We start from the raw sequence: 14,225 nt of genomic DNA on the forward strand, positions 1-14,225 counted from the left end.
CTTTGTACCTCCCTGCCCTGATGCTTTTTTCTAAAGTCAGATTAATTCCTCACATCGCTCTGCTCACACAGCTGAGCCAGGGCTAAGGAAGTGGGCAAAACCCACAGGGAAGTGGTAGCGAAGACATAAATTGAGTATTGCCCCTCAAGACAATACACCATGAGTAAGCAGCCTTGGTATGTAGTTGGCAGCATCGGTTGTGGCTCACCCAACTCCGGGTTCTGTGTGGCAGGGGAGAGGCAACACCTGGCAGCCTTCGTGCCTCCGTGGGGGTCAGCGGGTGGCGTGTCAGTTCAAGGAAGGGAGATACGTGCCAGGTAAACCTTGCCTGGAATATTTAACATGTTTTCTGAAGTTTTTTGCCACTGAGTCTTAAAGGTGAAAAAAGATGAGAAAGGTTCACTGGATAAAATTAAATGCCAGCATTTATAGGTTTCATCAGCTTTTTTCCAAATGCAATGTTTTCAGCTATGGTCAGTGGCTTTGTGAAGATGTGAATAGAAAAAAATTGCTAACAGCCCTCACAGCAAAATCAGCAGAATGAAATCTCAGATCAGCCTGGATTTGTAACACTGTACCTAAATAAACATGTGTGCAATTTTTCTCCAGTTTAAAAATTGCTGAAATTAAAAAATGTTGCTTAAATTAATAATTGCCTCAGTTTTGCACTGAAAGCTTTTGTTGTAGATAGTGAAATCTATCTAGTGTAGATAGTGTCCAGTAAAACTGGACATCATATATAATAAGAAGACATACGAAAGACTTTGCCAAAGAAAATTTGATACAACTAAGATGTTGTGAGAGCCACAACTTCTTTTTTTGTTTACATTTCAGGAAAAATAATTTCCTGTCAATCTGGGATGGACTAGGAGAGTGGAAGTGTTTGGAAACACAGGTTACTCTAAAAATAGTTTGGAAACAATAGTTCTGTAAGCTTTGAAGAACGATACTGGGTGGGAACAATACAGCTTGACAGAGATGGAAGTTCACTCTTTCAAAAAAAACAAGGAAACACAACAGTGTCGAATAATGCTTAATAAGACAAAACCCCCTAATTTGTTCTTATTTAGCAAGAGCACTGCATGCTTTCCACATTCCGTAGCATGCAGCAGTAAGGAGCAGTTAGAGGTCACATTAGAAAAGAGCGGAGAACTCTTTTGGTAGTTTACCAAAGTAAGTGTATGCTGGAGTTTTAATTTTGTTCTTTTGATAGGTACATCAGTTTATCCCTTGTATAATGTCACCAAAGTAATTCCAAGCTATTCTTTTTCTGGTTCAATGAAAATCCTGTTTATGCTGTAATAAGAAAACAAGGTGATACATGTGTGTGTTGATATACATACATATGTACATATGTATATGAATCGGAGTATGCATGAGTGTATTGTAATACATGTGTTTAAAAGTCTGATCCAGAGGCAGCAAAACAGTACAAGTGTCAAGAGGCTTTGTTTTCTGCCCAGTGGAAGCAAGCTCCCAGGCAGTGGTAACAACCTTATAGCTTGGCATGTATGGCCTCTGCTGCCATGCGGATTATGTCTGTTACGTAACTGTGGTTGTACAGCAAGGTAACAGCATCTAAGAAGCTAAAAGTAAGCAGACTTCTATAATTTCAAAGGGAAATATTTTAAACTTCTCTCATGAGGCTGCTTCTATTTCAACAATACATGTGGCCTCTTCAGATATTTTATTTATTTTTTGCTTCAGATAGTATTTTAACACATTGGCAGCCTGTTCTCTCAGAGACAGTCAGAGCTTCATTTTGAATTTTTCCGTTACAGCAAGAGCTCTCCTGGATTTTGTTTAAGGTGTTCTCCAACATGCGCAAGAAGCAAAGCAGCCTAGAGTATTGGCCCTGCTTTATCTCTTCAGTCAAGCAGTCTGACATTTGTGGGCAGCTTTTGGAAAAATGGTGTTTGTTTCCATACTAGCAATGACCTTCTTAGTCAATTAGACAGGAGATTATTAAGACCATTTTTTATATTGATCCTTCAGATGCTGAGTTTCCAGGGCAGAACAAAAAGCATTTCATTTATTCCCTTACTGAAGTTGCTCTTTGCCTTGGCTTTGTGTCCACCCACACTGTATTTCCCACTGGTAGGAGGGAGGTATCTTATGAGTCTGATGCTGCAGTTGGTCATGTACATGGAAGACAACTGTGTTTTCCTAAGCTGGCATTTGTATTCCTCTCGTGTTGGTACCCTTGCCCCTCGTGTATGGCTGCTCATACCTCTCCTCGTGGGGAATCAAAGTGAGTAGGATTCAGTAGGATCGTTTTAATGCTCAGTACATAGTTCCCGATGGGGATGTTCAAACAGACTCATGTCAGATATCACCTCCCCTGTGCTGGGCTGCCTTGGCTCAATGGGCACAAGGATGACCCAAGGACCAGCAAGGGCTGTTTGATATGAGGGTCCCCTACATGGGAGAGCACAGGCCTTGGTGGTGGCAATACTGATCTTCCTCCTGTCCCTCCTCACCCTCAACGGGCTGTGGTGGGAGCCATGGGGGAGCACAGCCACTAGGCGAGATGCAAGCTGGCAGAACCCGTGTGTGACACTTTACTGCTCTACCAAAGTGCTTACTTAGTGAAACCAAGTCGTGTGCAAAGATCCTTGAGTACCTACAATGGTAAGCAATGCTTATTGCAAGAGGATAATTTGCACAAGCACGGACTGAAGCCCTTTGGAAGCTTCAGACTGTTCCTCTTTTCTTAAGTCTTGACATCAAACTTTTGTGGAATTTGGACAAATAATTTTTCTAAACATAGAAGTAGGAAAAAATAAGCCAAACTCTCCTTGAGCCTCTGTAGGAATTCAGGTACTGAATTAATATCTCAGCAGCAATACTCAGCTCTGAGTATATTTGAATTAAAACCCAGTAATCGAAAGACCTGACTCAATGCGGATGCTAGTTTGGGTAGTAGAGCTACCTCACTTTTGACAGAAAGTACTTGATTTCTGATTTTCCAGAATGCTCTCTCCTATTTTAATTTTGTTGTGATCGCTCAGCTCTTCAAGGGGCACAACCTCACATGATGCAATATGGTATATCTTTATTGATTTGCAGCTGAAAATCAGGTATGAAATATTCATGTTTGCTTTGTTCACCCTTGGATTTTTCCTTTTAGGCTGGCATTAGTCTATTAGTTTCAAGCACCCACCGGCTGCTGCAAGAACAATCGGGAGCAGCTCCTCAAAATATACATTCTGTGCTCACAGCAAAGCAGCAGGTCCTATGACCAGACAGAGAGGCTATGCTGGGCCAGGGCCACTGAGTGAGGCCCATTATGTTTGTTCAAAGTCTTCTTCTATGCATAGGGCCTACCAAGGTTTACATGACTCCCAGCTTAAAACAATTGCAAGAATCCCTTGGACTGCCAACAATGAATTGTTGTATTACCTCCAACATTAACATTTAGTTCTAATGTAATACTCAGCTGGGGTGGGGGGAATCAAATGCCTTTTTTTTGTTGTTGTTGTGTTACAGCTATTATGTAGGAGTAGGAATAAAAGAATGTCACCCAAATCTGCTGGTGCTGGGTGTAAGCTGTAATCGTTCTGTGTGGGTGTTTGTTCTGCACAGTCTCGGGGCACGATCTTACCCTAGCACAAACACAAAATAACTCTGCTGAGCTCCCAGGAAACTTAGTGGGAGGGGAGGCAACTCCTTCCTATTGTGCAGGGCTAACCTTTTGTTTAATTTCTGTAAGAAAAATATGCCCAGAACGTCAACCATCATTTATTTAGTTTTCAGTTAGGACTTACCATACTATAGCATCAGGCAAATGGACAGAGAGAGGAAAGCCCCTTCTTAAAAGAATCAGTTCAACACAATTTGAAATGTTATGAAGAATAAGTGTAAGTCAGCACTAATCTGAGGATGTTTGCTCTTTTCTGTCAGTAACCTCAGAAATGCAGGAAAGAAGATGATGATAATGGCATGCTATAAAGCCCGTACTTAGTTCCTGGCTGCATGGGAGGCATTGTGTGCTCAAGACCTCCATGGAGAGGGAGATACCAAGCTATTCTGATGCCTTAAAATGGGTTCCAAGTTCTGTTCTGACACAACCAGAGGTCAGGTAGTTGGCTATGCGGCGTGGTGATCCCCTAAGCACATATCCCAAATGTGACTCTTCATGGTGTGGGTATGTTCAACCATAGGTTAATCAGCAGTGTGGGAGGAAACTTGGGCATCCTGGCAGTCAATTTAAGCCAACTTCACATTTGGAGACTGATGTATCCTCAAAGAATGTGAATCTTCTGGCTTTGAACATAGGGTAAACTATATGATTGTCTAATAAGCTGTCATCACATGAAGATAATGAGGTAGCAGTGCAGACCACTCAGACTGTTCCAGAATTCAGACTATTATATTCCTTCTATAGTATAAACATCTGAAAAATAGCTCCTAGTACAAAGCTTACCCTCTCTGGAAAAGGAGGGGTGGAATGGCAGATGGTGGACTTAAAACACGGGGAAAACTGTGGTATGGAGCACTGAGAATCTTGCCAGGCTGGACATAGGCCAAAGATGCTTCATGATTATTGCAGTAGATTCCAGAAAATGACCCAGTCACTGGCATCAAGAGCAACATAGAAGTACAAGCTAAGCATAAAGACTGATTTTACGGGTGACCCAGTGGGCCATTAAATCAATCCATCAAATCATCCACATTTTCGCTAGGACTAAGTATAAGTCTTATCTCCCAGGCTGGACAAGTGTCAGGTGTAATTTTCTACAGATGAGAAATATCTATGCAGCACAAAGTGGAGGAGAAGTAAACTGTATAAGGACACCTGATCAATTTTCTTAATTTTCAATATTCAGGAGTCCAGCCATCTAGCAGGCCACGAGAATGCAGGTGTTCTCATGTACGTAATGAGAAAAATTCAATATGGTGGCAAAAGGACATGAAATGATAGAGGCCAGATGCCTGTCCTGATGAACTCCACAGACTTGTAGCTCATCTGCTCTCCTCTGTCCACCAGTCCAAATTTTTCATAAGAAGTTAAATTATACTACAAAACTACTGTCAGTACCTGCCTTCCAACCTGCCATATGTGTGTTAAATTGCTGAATTACAGCTTTTGATGCTTTACTGAGCTTATTTCTTACAGCTGCTATGGGAAATAGCTCTGCTGCAACAGATTTATATTTAATTTGTAGCATTTTGAGGATTCCCTGCCCTAAATTTGAAACACTATAAAAATGTACCTCAACAGTTCATGCTGCTGAGGATTCTGAGCATCTTCATGGGGACCAGTGAAACACGGTACTAAAATGGTTAGAATCTCCGCTATAATAAGCTGTCAATGTCACCGGACTAGGCAGAAAATTGTGAGGTGAGGTCCTGCTCCATTTTTAATATTCGTCATGTTTCATATTCCCCTACATTTACTAACATAGCAGAGATACTTAGCAAAATGTCATCAAGACAAATTGTGAAAGGATGACCTCCCATTCATATGAGGGAAGGAAGAGGACAGCAGTATACATACTCAGCTACTGTCCTCCCTGTGGTTGCTGCAAGCTCTGAGGTTATCAGGGTCATCTCCTCTGTCACCCCTGAGCATGTTGCCTCCAAATCCAGATCTGGCGGATTGAGCAATGTTTGCTACTGACATCATGACTTCAACTGGACAAAACTTGTTCCAGCTCATCAGACTTCTGAGTGTATCAGCTTTAGCTTTGCTGATAAAAAGTCAACAAAAGGATTATTCTGTAAAAATCCAGGGATTATATTGGATATTTGATAAGGGAATTCAGTGATTGACTTGCTTGTTGAGACAGCCTGGTTTAAGCCCATCGAGGCTGTGCTACATCAACGTCATATGATTGTAGCAATGCTAACCAGAAAGGGGAAAAGATAATTGTCTTTATTCATTACTTGTAATTTTTCTAATCTCTTGACATGAATACTGTAACATCGCTGGAGGAGGGTTTTTGTTATAAGACAAATGCCAAAGGTTGAAAGTACACTTCTCAGCCCTAGGTTTATTATGGGAGAGCGATACAGGGTTTACATCGTCTGATGAGTGCTTAGTCTTTTTATCATTTAGCCACCTAATCTTTTCAGCAGTATCCTGTGATTCGGTTCAAGTACTACTCTCTCTGTCTCTTCAATTCAGAACTGCCTGTTTAAAGCTGATTTTGCTTAGTCTTAGCTAGAGCTGTTTGCTGTCTGATAAAGACATACGGTTTCTACTTTGTCTCTGTTGGGAATTGCTGCCCACCGTGCATTTTCCCTGACAGCTGGACACAAAGATGCACTGCTCCTGCGTTGTCTTCGTTTACAGAGAAAACCAGAATCAGCACAAGGGATATAACTGGATACCTTCATCTTGTTTCTTGTCAGCTATGACAGATACAAATGAAAGAAATACCTAGAAAAAAGATGAGGAGAACTTTTTAGCATGCTGTAATTCTGCACAACTAAAAGCAAAATTTGAAAAGCCTGGGTAAAAAGAAAAATGCTGAGTTTGGGCACAGGACATCCTTCCCTCATGCTGTAAACAAGTGATTTCAGAGCCTGCTCCTGGCTGGAGCATTTGTGTGCTTGCATGATGGCTAAATGCATCAAATGGAATAAAATCAGAAGTCAGTAATCCTCAGTGATTTGTCCTCACACAGAATATAAAATGGCAACTGTTTCCTCAATAATAGAGCAACTACAAATACCGTTCTCTGTTAAGTCCTCTATGACAAGTTTTTCTCAGAGGGCAGGGTTGTCTGCCACTTCCCTGCAGTCTTCAATAATCTATAGCTTTATTACTACTACTGCTCTTATAATTATTATATCATTGTCATCATCATCTTCCCTGATACTGTCTTTCCCTTGTGTCAGCTCAGAGGGCCTTGTGGCAGCAAATCACCAAAGTGCACGGCTAATTACTTGGGCTATCCCTGTCTGAGGAGGGGCCGGAAGATCCATGGCACAGGGCAGTGCTGAGCCTCCCCACTTCCCACAAGTAGACAGATTCCAATGACAGCAGACCCTAACAATCCCCACAGGTTTTGGTGCAGCCTGGCTGGGCAGCACTGGCCCTGCCTGCCCCGGGGTGTGATGCCACAAGGTACTTCAAGGCATGGATGATTGCTGGCACATGCCACTGGAGTGCTTGTGCCAAGTGACACAGGTCCTGCATAGGATGTACTCCCTGGAACCTGGGGTAAGTAGCTGAGGGATATGTCCAGCCCAGCTAGTGATACTTCCCGGAACCAGATTGTGACAGGCATAGGAGCAGAAGGGCAGGACATTGATACAGATCTCATGGGGGACACTCAACATGCTGCAATTTAGATTAAAAAAAAATAATAATTGTAGGAATCTTCTGCCCTCTGACAGGATTTTCTTGCAGCTCTGATTATCTATGAACTGCAAGAGTAGCGCTCGGCAACAATGCTTCAGCACAGCAAGGTCTCTGCATTTCCAAGTTTGTTGTGGGTGAAGCAGAGCAAACTGGTGGGCACTACTACTATTGCAGCCCTCCTAGAAAGCCAGAAGCATATGCTGATCCTAAGCAGGGACTGGTGAACAGGGCAGATCGGTAGGAGTGCCCTGAGCCCTCTCTCCATCCCTCTGGGATGATGAGGCAGCAAGCCCGACTCTCTAAAGCTGGTTCTTTCATTGACTGTCTCCTCACAAGAGTAAGACTACCATCTTTTAGCTTTGTCTGTACAGCATTCTAGCAAGAAAATTCAGTATGGTCTCTAATGCTGACAAGCTCTGAGTGGCTTTGCTGAGTTTGATTTCTTGATGTAGTGTTTGCTTTCCGAGAGACACTCAGCAAACTGGGCTAATTTTCATTAACACCGTTTTCTAAAAAGCTTCTTAGTGCTGATATGGCACTTGTGCTTATGTGACTAGTGGTTTTGAAAACCTGCTCCTCACTAAATGTACAGTATTGTGAATCTCATGGGGTGAGATTTCTCTGATGAAATGTTGAGTTCTCCAGAGTCTCCACCACGCTTCATTGGTCCCATGGACTGGCTGCCTAGTCAGTAGGAGGGACAGTCACAACTTGGACACTTCAGAGAGCTCTAATATCTCAAACTGTCATATGTGACTGTATCCTAAAATTATCCATGGCTTACTAAAAGTTTCTAGGTTGTCTACCTTCGATGTTGACCTTTTTGCTGCAGGTATTTGAAACTATGTTATGCTAATCCTACCCTAAAATAGCAAAGAAACAGGGGAGTGGGCAGGTCCATAAAAATACCTTAGGTGTAATTATTCCTAATTGATTTCCTGTTTTGAGGGGACAAAGGATAACATACGTGCGCTATTCCAATTTCTACACATAACACTCTGGCTGCCTGTATGCCCGCAATCCTCACCTCCAGCAGGGAGGGTCACAGTCCTAGAAAAGGTAGGTAGGTAGGCAAGCACTGAGGAAAAACAACGAGTAAGACTTAAATACAAATCTCATGGTTGATTGTACAGCTGTGTGGGATTTCTCCTGGATTTCAGTTGCAGAGGGTAGGCTGGGGTTGGAGGAATGACAAGATTCTTTCCTTACGTATAAGTATGTAGGTCTTGTTGTATATCTGTTTTCTTTTCTGCTTGATACCACATAATCAGCAGGGCCCTTGTGATTAATGATCTTGTCTGTAACTGTGGCCACAGGCCTTAGAATCAAAGCCCACATTGCACAATGCAGTGCTGTGCAGACCTATCAGAGCTGGTCTGGAAGGCACTAGCTCCATGTGATAGTGGTGTGGGGTGGATAAATACCTCAGAACAAGCTTTCATGGATCCTCTTTATCATTGTCAGGAGTTTGAACTTGTATCCCTTTATAGTACTGCACAATGATAATGAAATACATGTGCTTGTTTAGCTCTATTTGGAGTATATCTGCCTGGCCCTGTACTAGACAGGTCAGGGATGTTCATGAAGCTGTGAAGCTAGTGATAAAAGCCAAGGTTTGATTTTATGGTCCCTTTCATTATTATTGAGAAAGCTTGAAGAATAAGGAAACCATTTGGAGAGGAAGCCTTTCATAGTTGCATGGAATAACTGACTGACCAGTCCTCTCTGACTTTCAGCATCGTACAGAACATGAAAATGTTCCATTTTATTGGAAGCCCATTAACTAAAGCAAAAGGACAGAACATGACCATATTTTTTTTTTTAATAGGCTCAGTTATTATCCTTGGTACACATCACAGGAAGTCCCTGTGAATGGTGGCGTACCCTAGAACTTCAGTTTGCAAACTTATCTGGAAAAAAACAGCTGTGACATTAACTATTCCATCACATCTAAGGACTTCAGTGGATTAGCTGTAATAGACTGGGAGTACCAGAGACTTCAGTGGGCCCTCAACTGGGATGTGACAGATTTCTAAAGAAGAAAGTCCAGGAAACTTATTACTGAAATGGAAAGGAATATTTCAGCAAAAGACGTTGAACATTTAGCCAGAGTTTCCTTTGAAAAAAGTGCAAAGGCTTTTATGAAGGAAACAGTTGCATTAGGAATGGAAAAAAAGGGCCTGTGGGAATTCTGTTTATACATTGAATGTCATAATTACGATTTCTGTGATCAGAACTACACTGGTTCCTGTCCAAAGTGTGAAGTTTTGAGGAACAACAAACTTTCCTGGCTGTGGGATAGCAATGCAGCGCTGTATCCTTCCGCTGGCAACCAGAAATCCCCTAGAAACAGTGAAAAACATCTGCCTGTATTTGTGTATACCTGACTAGGTTATAGAGATGAACCTTTATTATTTTTCTCTATAGTTTTCTGGAACAACGTGGGCTGCATTTGTGCTTTAACCATTCTTGCAGATGGTACATCATGATGGAAAACCTCCTACTTGCACCAGCTCTGCTGGTTCATGTTAATTGTCCACATGCTTTAAAGAGCTCAATATTCGAAGAAAAAACGCAGCTTCACATACCTTTTTTTTTTTTTTTTTTTTGCTTTAATTCATCACTGTGCTATACTCAAACCTGCATTTGAATTGATTAAAAGGATTTCAGCAATTTGATGTAGCACACGGGAGGCAGTTAATACATTAATCCTCCCTGATATTCTTCTGGTCAGGTATGCATTCACTAACTAATTCTTAGTTAGCTGCTCCCTTTATAGAAGGGAAACTGAGGCAGAGCTGTTAGCAACTTGCTTAGTGTTACATTACATGGAAACTGAAACCAGCATTTTTTCTGCATGACTACATCTCAAAAACATTTAATTTATTCCCATACCTACCATGGACCACACAAATGCTGCACCAGAACCAAGGACTACTACTCACACCAACTGAATACACACAAGTATTTTCAAGATAAGTGCCTTACCCTAGTCCTTCTTTGTGTGTTTCTGGACATCCTCCCAGAAACTTGTCACAGTCCTGGTTTTGTTCTCCACCGCAGACAGAGATTATACTACCAGCAAGTCTCATTTTCTGTGTTTCAGAGTTTATCAAGTGAATGGCATCACCAAATAAAATAGACTTTTTAAAGGCTATTCTCAGTGTCTCGGACTGGGTATAGAGTCTGAAGCTGGCACATTGTCAGGGAAGGGGCATTTGCTTTCTGTCCTATTATGCCCCAATACTCCTTGAGCACTGGCATCACCCATTACACTTCCCAATAAGAAGCTTCACTTCTCTCCATCTCTTGAGGGCAAATGCCTACCCTTAGGCTTCAAAGGACGTGTAGGCACCTGCTTCAGTAGTTTTATGCAGCTTGTCCTTCTTTGCAAGAAGAAGATAGATGGACATCAATAACTGCTGCAGGCTGGTGTGCATCCCTTTTGCCATTTTATGCCCAGTTTCCACCTCTTTTCCCATTCAGGCAACTAATTCCTGTGAAGTTTTTCTACTTTGATTCTTGATGTGCTGTGGCCTTCACTCTCCCTTTAATTGGTGATACAGTCTGGGGAGTACCTTGTGTATCAAGTCTCAAGTCTTATGTCTTCGGTGCTTGTGGCATAGTAATTCTCATGTTCCTTAAGCACTGTTCAAATTAAGGATAAACATCCAAGAACAAAATACCCTCTTCCTTACCTGAGACATGAGGAAAGACATACAATGAAAGATATCTCTCAGAAGCAAACCTAGAAAGGGCATGCAAATGGAAATTGAAATTCTTAAGATTCACTGAGTGTTGCATTTTCCCTTCTATTCAAGGTTGCACAAAGCTGACGTTCTCCCTGCTATAGTGTGTGCCTATTTACAGTCACTTTACCTGAGGTTTTTATAAACTGAGTTCCTAGGGAAAGCAGAAGAACAATGTATGCCTTTGAAATCACAGCTTTCAAATTGGAGAGGGATGGGGAAACCAGCTGATTGACACAGCAAAAAGGCTTTCTCCTTTTCCTTATCAACATAAACAGAACTGAGGAAATGCCTTCGGTACTTCTTATGTTAAAAGAAGTACCTGCTTAAATGAAAAGATTTTTGTTGCTTCTAGTAACTGATGAGAAATCAAATAATTACAATTAAAGTTTGCATCAAAGCAAATTAAAATTATTTTTTCCCCAGTGTTTATTCACTTGCTAATTACCGACATCTGAGGCAGTACCTAAGTTTGCAACTTACGTTTAATAATTTTTTTACCCTGACAGTAAAACATCAGCCACAATAATATATAGTTCATAGGGACCAGAATCAAAAGAAAATGTAGTCTGAGGGACAACCACATAACAAACCATTAGATTAATGTAGAAAGGCAGTGAGATGATGAATTAGCCTGACAGTGATTTCTTTACTCTTTTCTCTGTTGCAAGATCTTATTAATACCATCAGAGAGAGTACCCTGGGAGCTGCAGGCATTATTACTTAGAGAGATATGAATTAAGTTTCTTCAAGGTAAGTCTGTGCCTGATTTAAATGCAATGTGTAAGATGCTCATTTTATCCAATTAATAGACGCTGTCTCACTGCACCAGTTCTGGTACCAGCAGAGCTGACTGCTTAACTAGTCCTTCCTGTTCCCCAGTCAGGACAACTATGAAATATGGTGAAGTGTTCCTGAGTCAACAAGGTCTTGTGAGGCTCACAGGCAGCCAGTGGCAGGGAAGGAAGACAATGGCTAATACCAGGCATTTTGGAAGACAATCCCTCAATAATTATAATCCTGGTCAGATCCCTTTCCAGCTGGATAAAGCACCAGGAAATAATCTAGAGCCTGATTAGCACATCAGTCAGAACAAATTAGTGGGACCAGTGGTGCCCAGCAAATTGTCTGGTTATGGGAACTCTATTTGTGCCTTTGTGTGGGCAAATAAAATGAAGGAGGCAGTTGAGATCAGATGAAGAGGATTCGTATTATGTCACATCAGACCTAGTCACATTAAAATCAAAGAATGATTTCTGAGGCTCCATCATGTCCCGGAGCTTTCAGAAAACCACACTTCAAACTTTATCTTGAGAAAAGATTTTATCTTTAAAGCTGTGTGAAGTAGATGTTCTGGGATGCTTTTCTCCTGGCAGATAGCACAGGAAACCCAGCCAGCATGAGAATGAATGGCTGAAAAGAAGTGTTTGGTTGTTCTCAGCAAATTAAATTACTTCAGCCAATTTTTTAAGTATTTGGCCGTGGTTTCTGTTAGAGTCAATGTGAATAGGAGGGTGAACTTCCTTCCAACTTGGTCAAGTGACAAAGGCAAGACCCTGGAGCATCTCCATCAGCTCCTGACCCTCACAGTCTTGCCAGCCACACAGCCACGCTATCCTCACCTGCACTTCTAGCACACATCATAGCTTCTTTGTAGATGTACAGACTGTAGTGTTTTCTGAGGAGTGTAAGTTGCTAAAGTCCTTTGCAACTCAGTTGGATTACATTTTCTGTATCAAACGCCCTCTTAATCATTTAAACTAGTCGAATTTTTTATCATGAATGAATTCACTAATTCAAGCTGCTTACAGATTGCATATTTTTCAGTATAGAACAGGAAAAATAGAGTGATTAGTTTCACATCAGCAAAAATTTCTTTTCTACTATTTACAGAGCAACTGCACAGAAGTGTAAAAAACTATTGATTCTGAATTAGGACCCTACATTTTCAATATCACCACAACACGTGAAGTGGGCAGCAGGCATCTTTGTGAGGACAGTCGATGGCAAGTACAAAGAACCTGGAGACCCTCAACACATTTACCTACAGTTGAATCCTAAGCTTCTGAATAGATGTCTCAGCGGACCAAGGATTTATTTTGAGAGGAGAAGCATCAAATGAAGATTTGGTAATCATAGCAAAGACATTTATCTGGCACTGTTATCAGTGTTATGAAGGATCTGACTGTGGGGAAGTGAAAGTCACTGACGACCATCAGGAACACCTGCAGAGTCCATCTCACCAAGATTTGCAGTAATCTGCCTGCTTCCTTTGCCTTTGATGAGTCTTCTCTAACTGCTGCTTAGTCAGAGGGCTGGTTTTAGTCTGCCAAAAGGGATAGTAAAGTGAGACAACAGAAATGTTTCACATGATCTGCAGCTGGTGACTGAACATAACGTTGTTCCAGATGTAATCCAAATGCAGCTGTGCGCTGAGGTTTAATGCCCATAAGGTACAGAGAGAGAGAGGGGTGCTTGAAGACTCGGTAAAAATCTCTCAGGTCATAGGAATATATTTGGCCCTCGATCCCATCTTCTGAGATTAGGCTGTTTAGGACACTACAAACCAGGTTTCTTCCCAACTGGCAGCCAGAACCAGGACAGTGATAGTCTGCTACTAATGAAAAAAGATAGCATGAGGTTAACTTTTTTTCTTTGTTAAAAGAGGAAGATTCTGCACATAACTGAGTCTTACAGGATGGCACACTGGATAAAGCATCCTCCCAGAAAATGGAGGATGGGGAAGGTTTCTAGTCTCCTTTCCATTTGAGTAAACTCAAGCCCATGTGTTCCTTGTTAGTGTCATGCATAATGGAGGAGTTCATGCCTTGAGCCCTCCACTAGGTAGAAAGAAATGAGTGAATCAGGTCAGGAATGACAGAGTCAGGAGATCAGGAAGAAAAAGGACAAGCTGCGCTCTGTTGATCAGTATATTTACTGAGAAAGGAATACATATAATCTAACTCAACAAGTCTCCCCGTAAATTTTTTATGCCATCACTATTTAAAATTAAATTAATAAGTAGTGCTGGGAGCAGGAACTCCAACTCAGCCAGGTCTACTCCCATCTTGAATCTATGACAATATTCAAATGACTTTTAAATTTAAAGCTAATGAAAGCATCCCATTATAGACAGGCAATCAAAAAGGATCAGGCAAGTTTAT

The 14,225-nt window shown here is 41.5% G+C and overlaps 1 pseudogene; it reads left to right on the forward strand.

The window, feature by feature from the left end:
• Positions 1-7,941: 7,941 nt before the first annotated feature.
• On the forward strand, positions 7,942-13,319 carry LOC104055299 (hyaluronidase-4-like; annotated as a pseudogene).
• Positions 13,320-14,225: the final 906 nt, after the last annotated feature.

This window comes from Cuculus canorus, chromosome 1 (assembly GCF_017976375.1).
Source record: "Cuculus canorus isolate bCucCan1 chromosome 1, bCucCan1.pri, whole genome shotgun sequence".
Taxonomy (NCBI): Eukaryota; Metazoa; Chordata; class Aves; order Cuculiformes; family Cuculidae; genus Cuculus; species Cuculus canorus.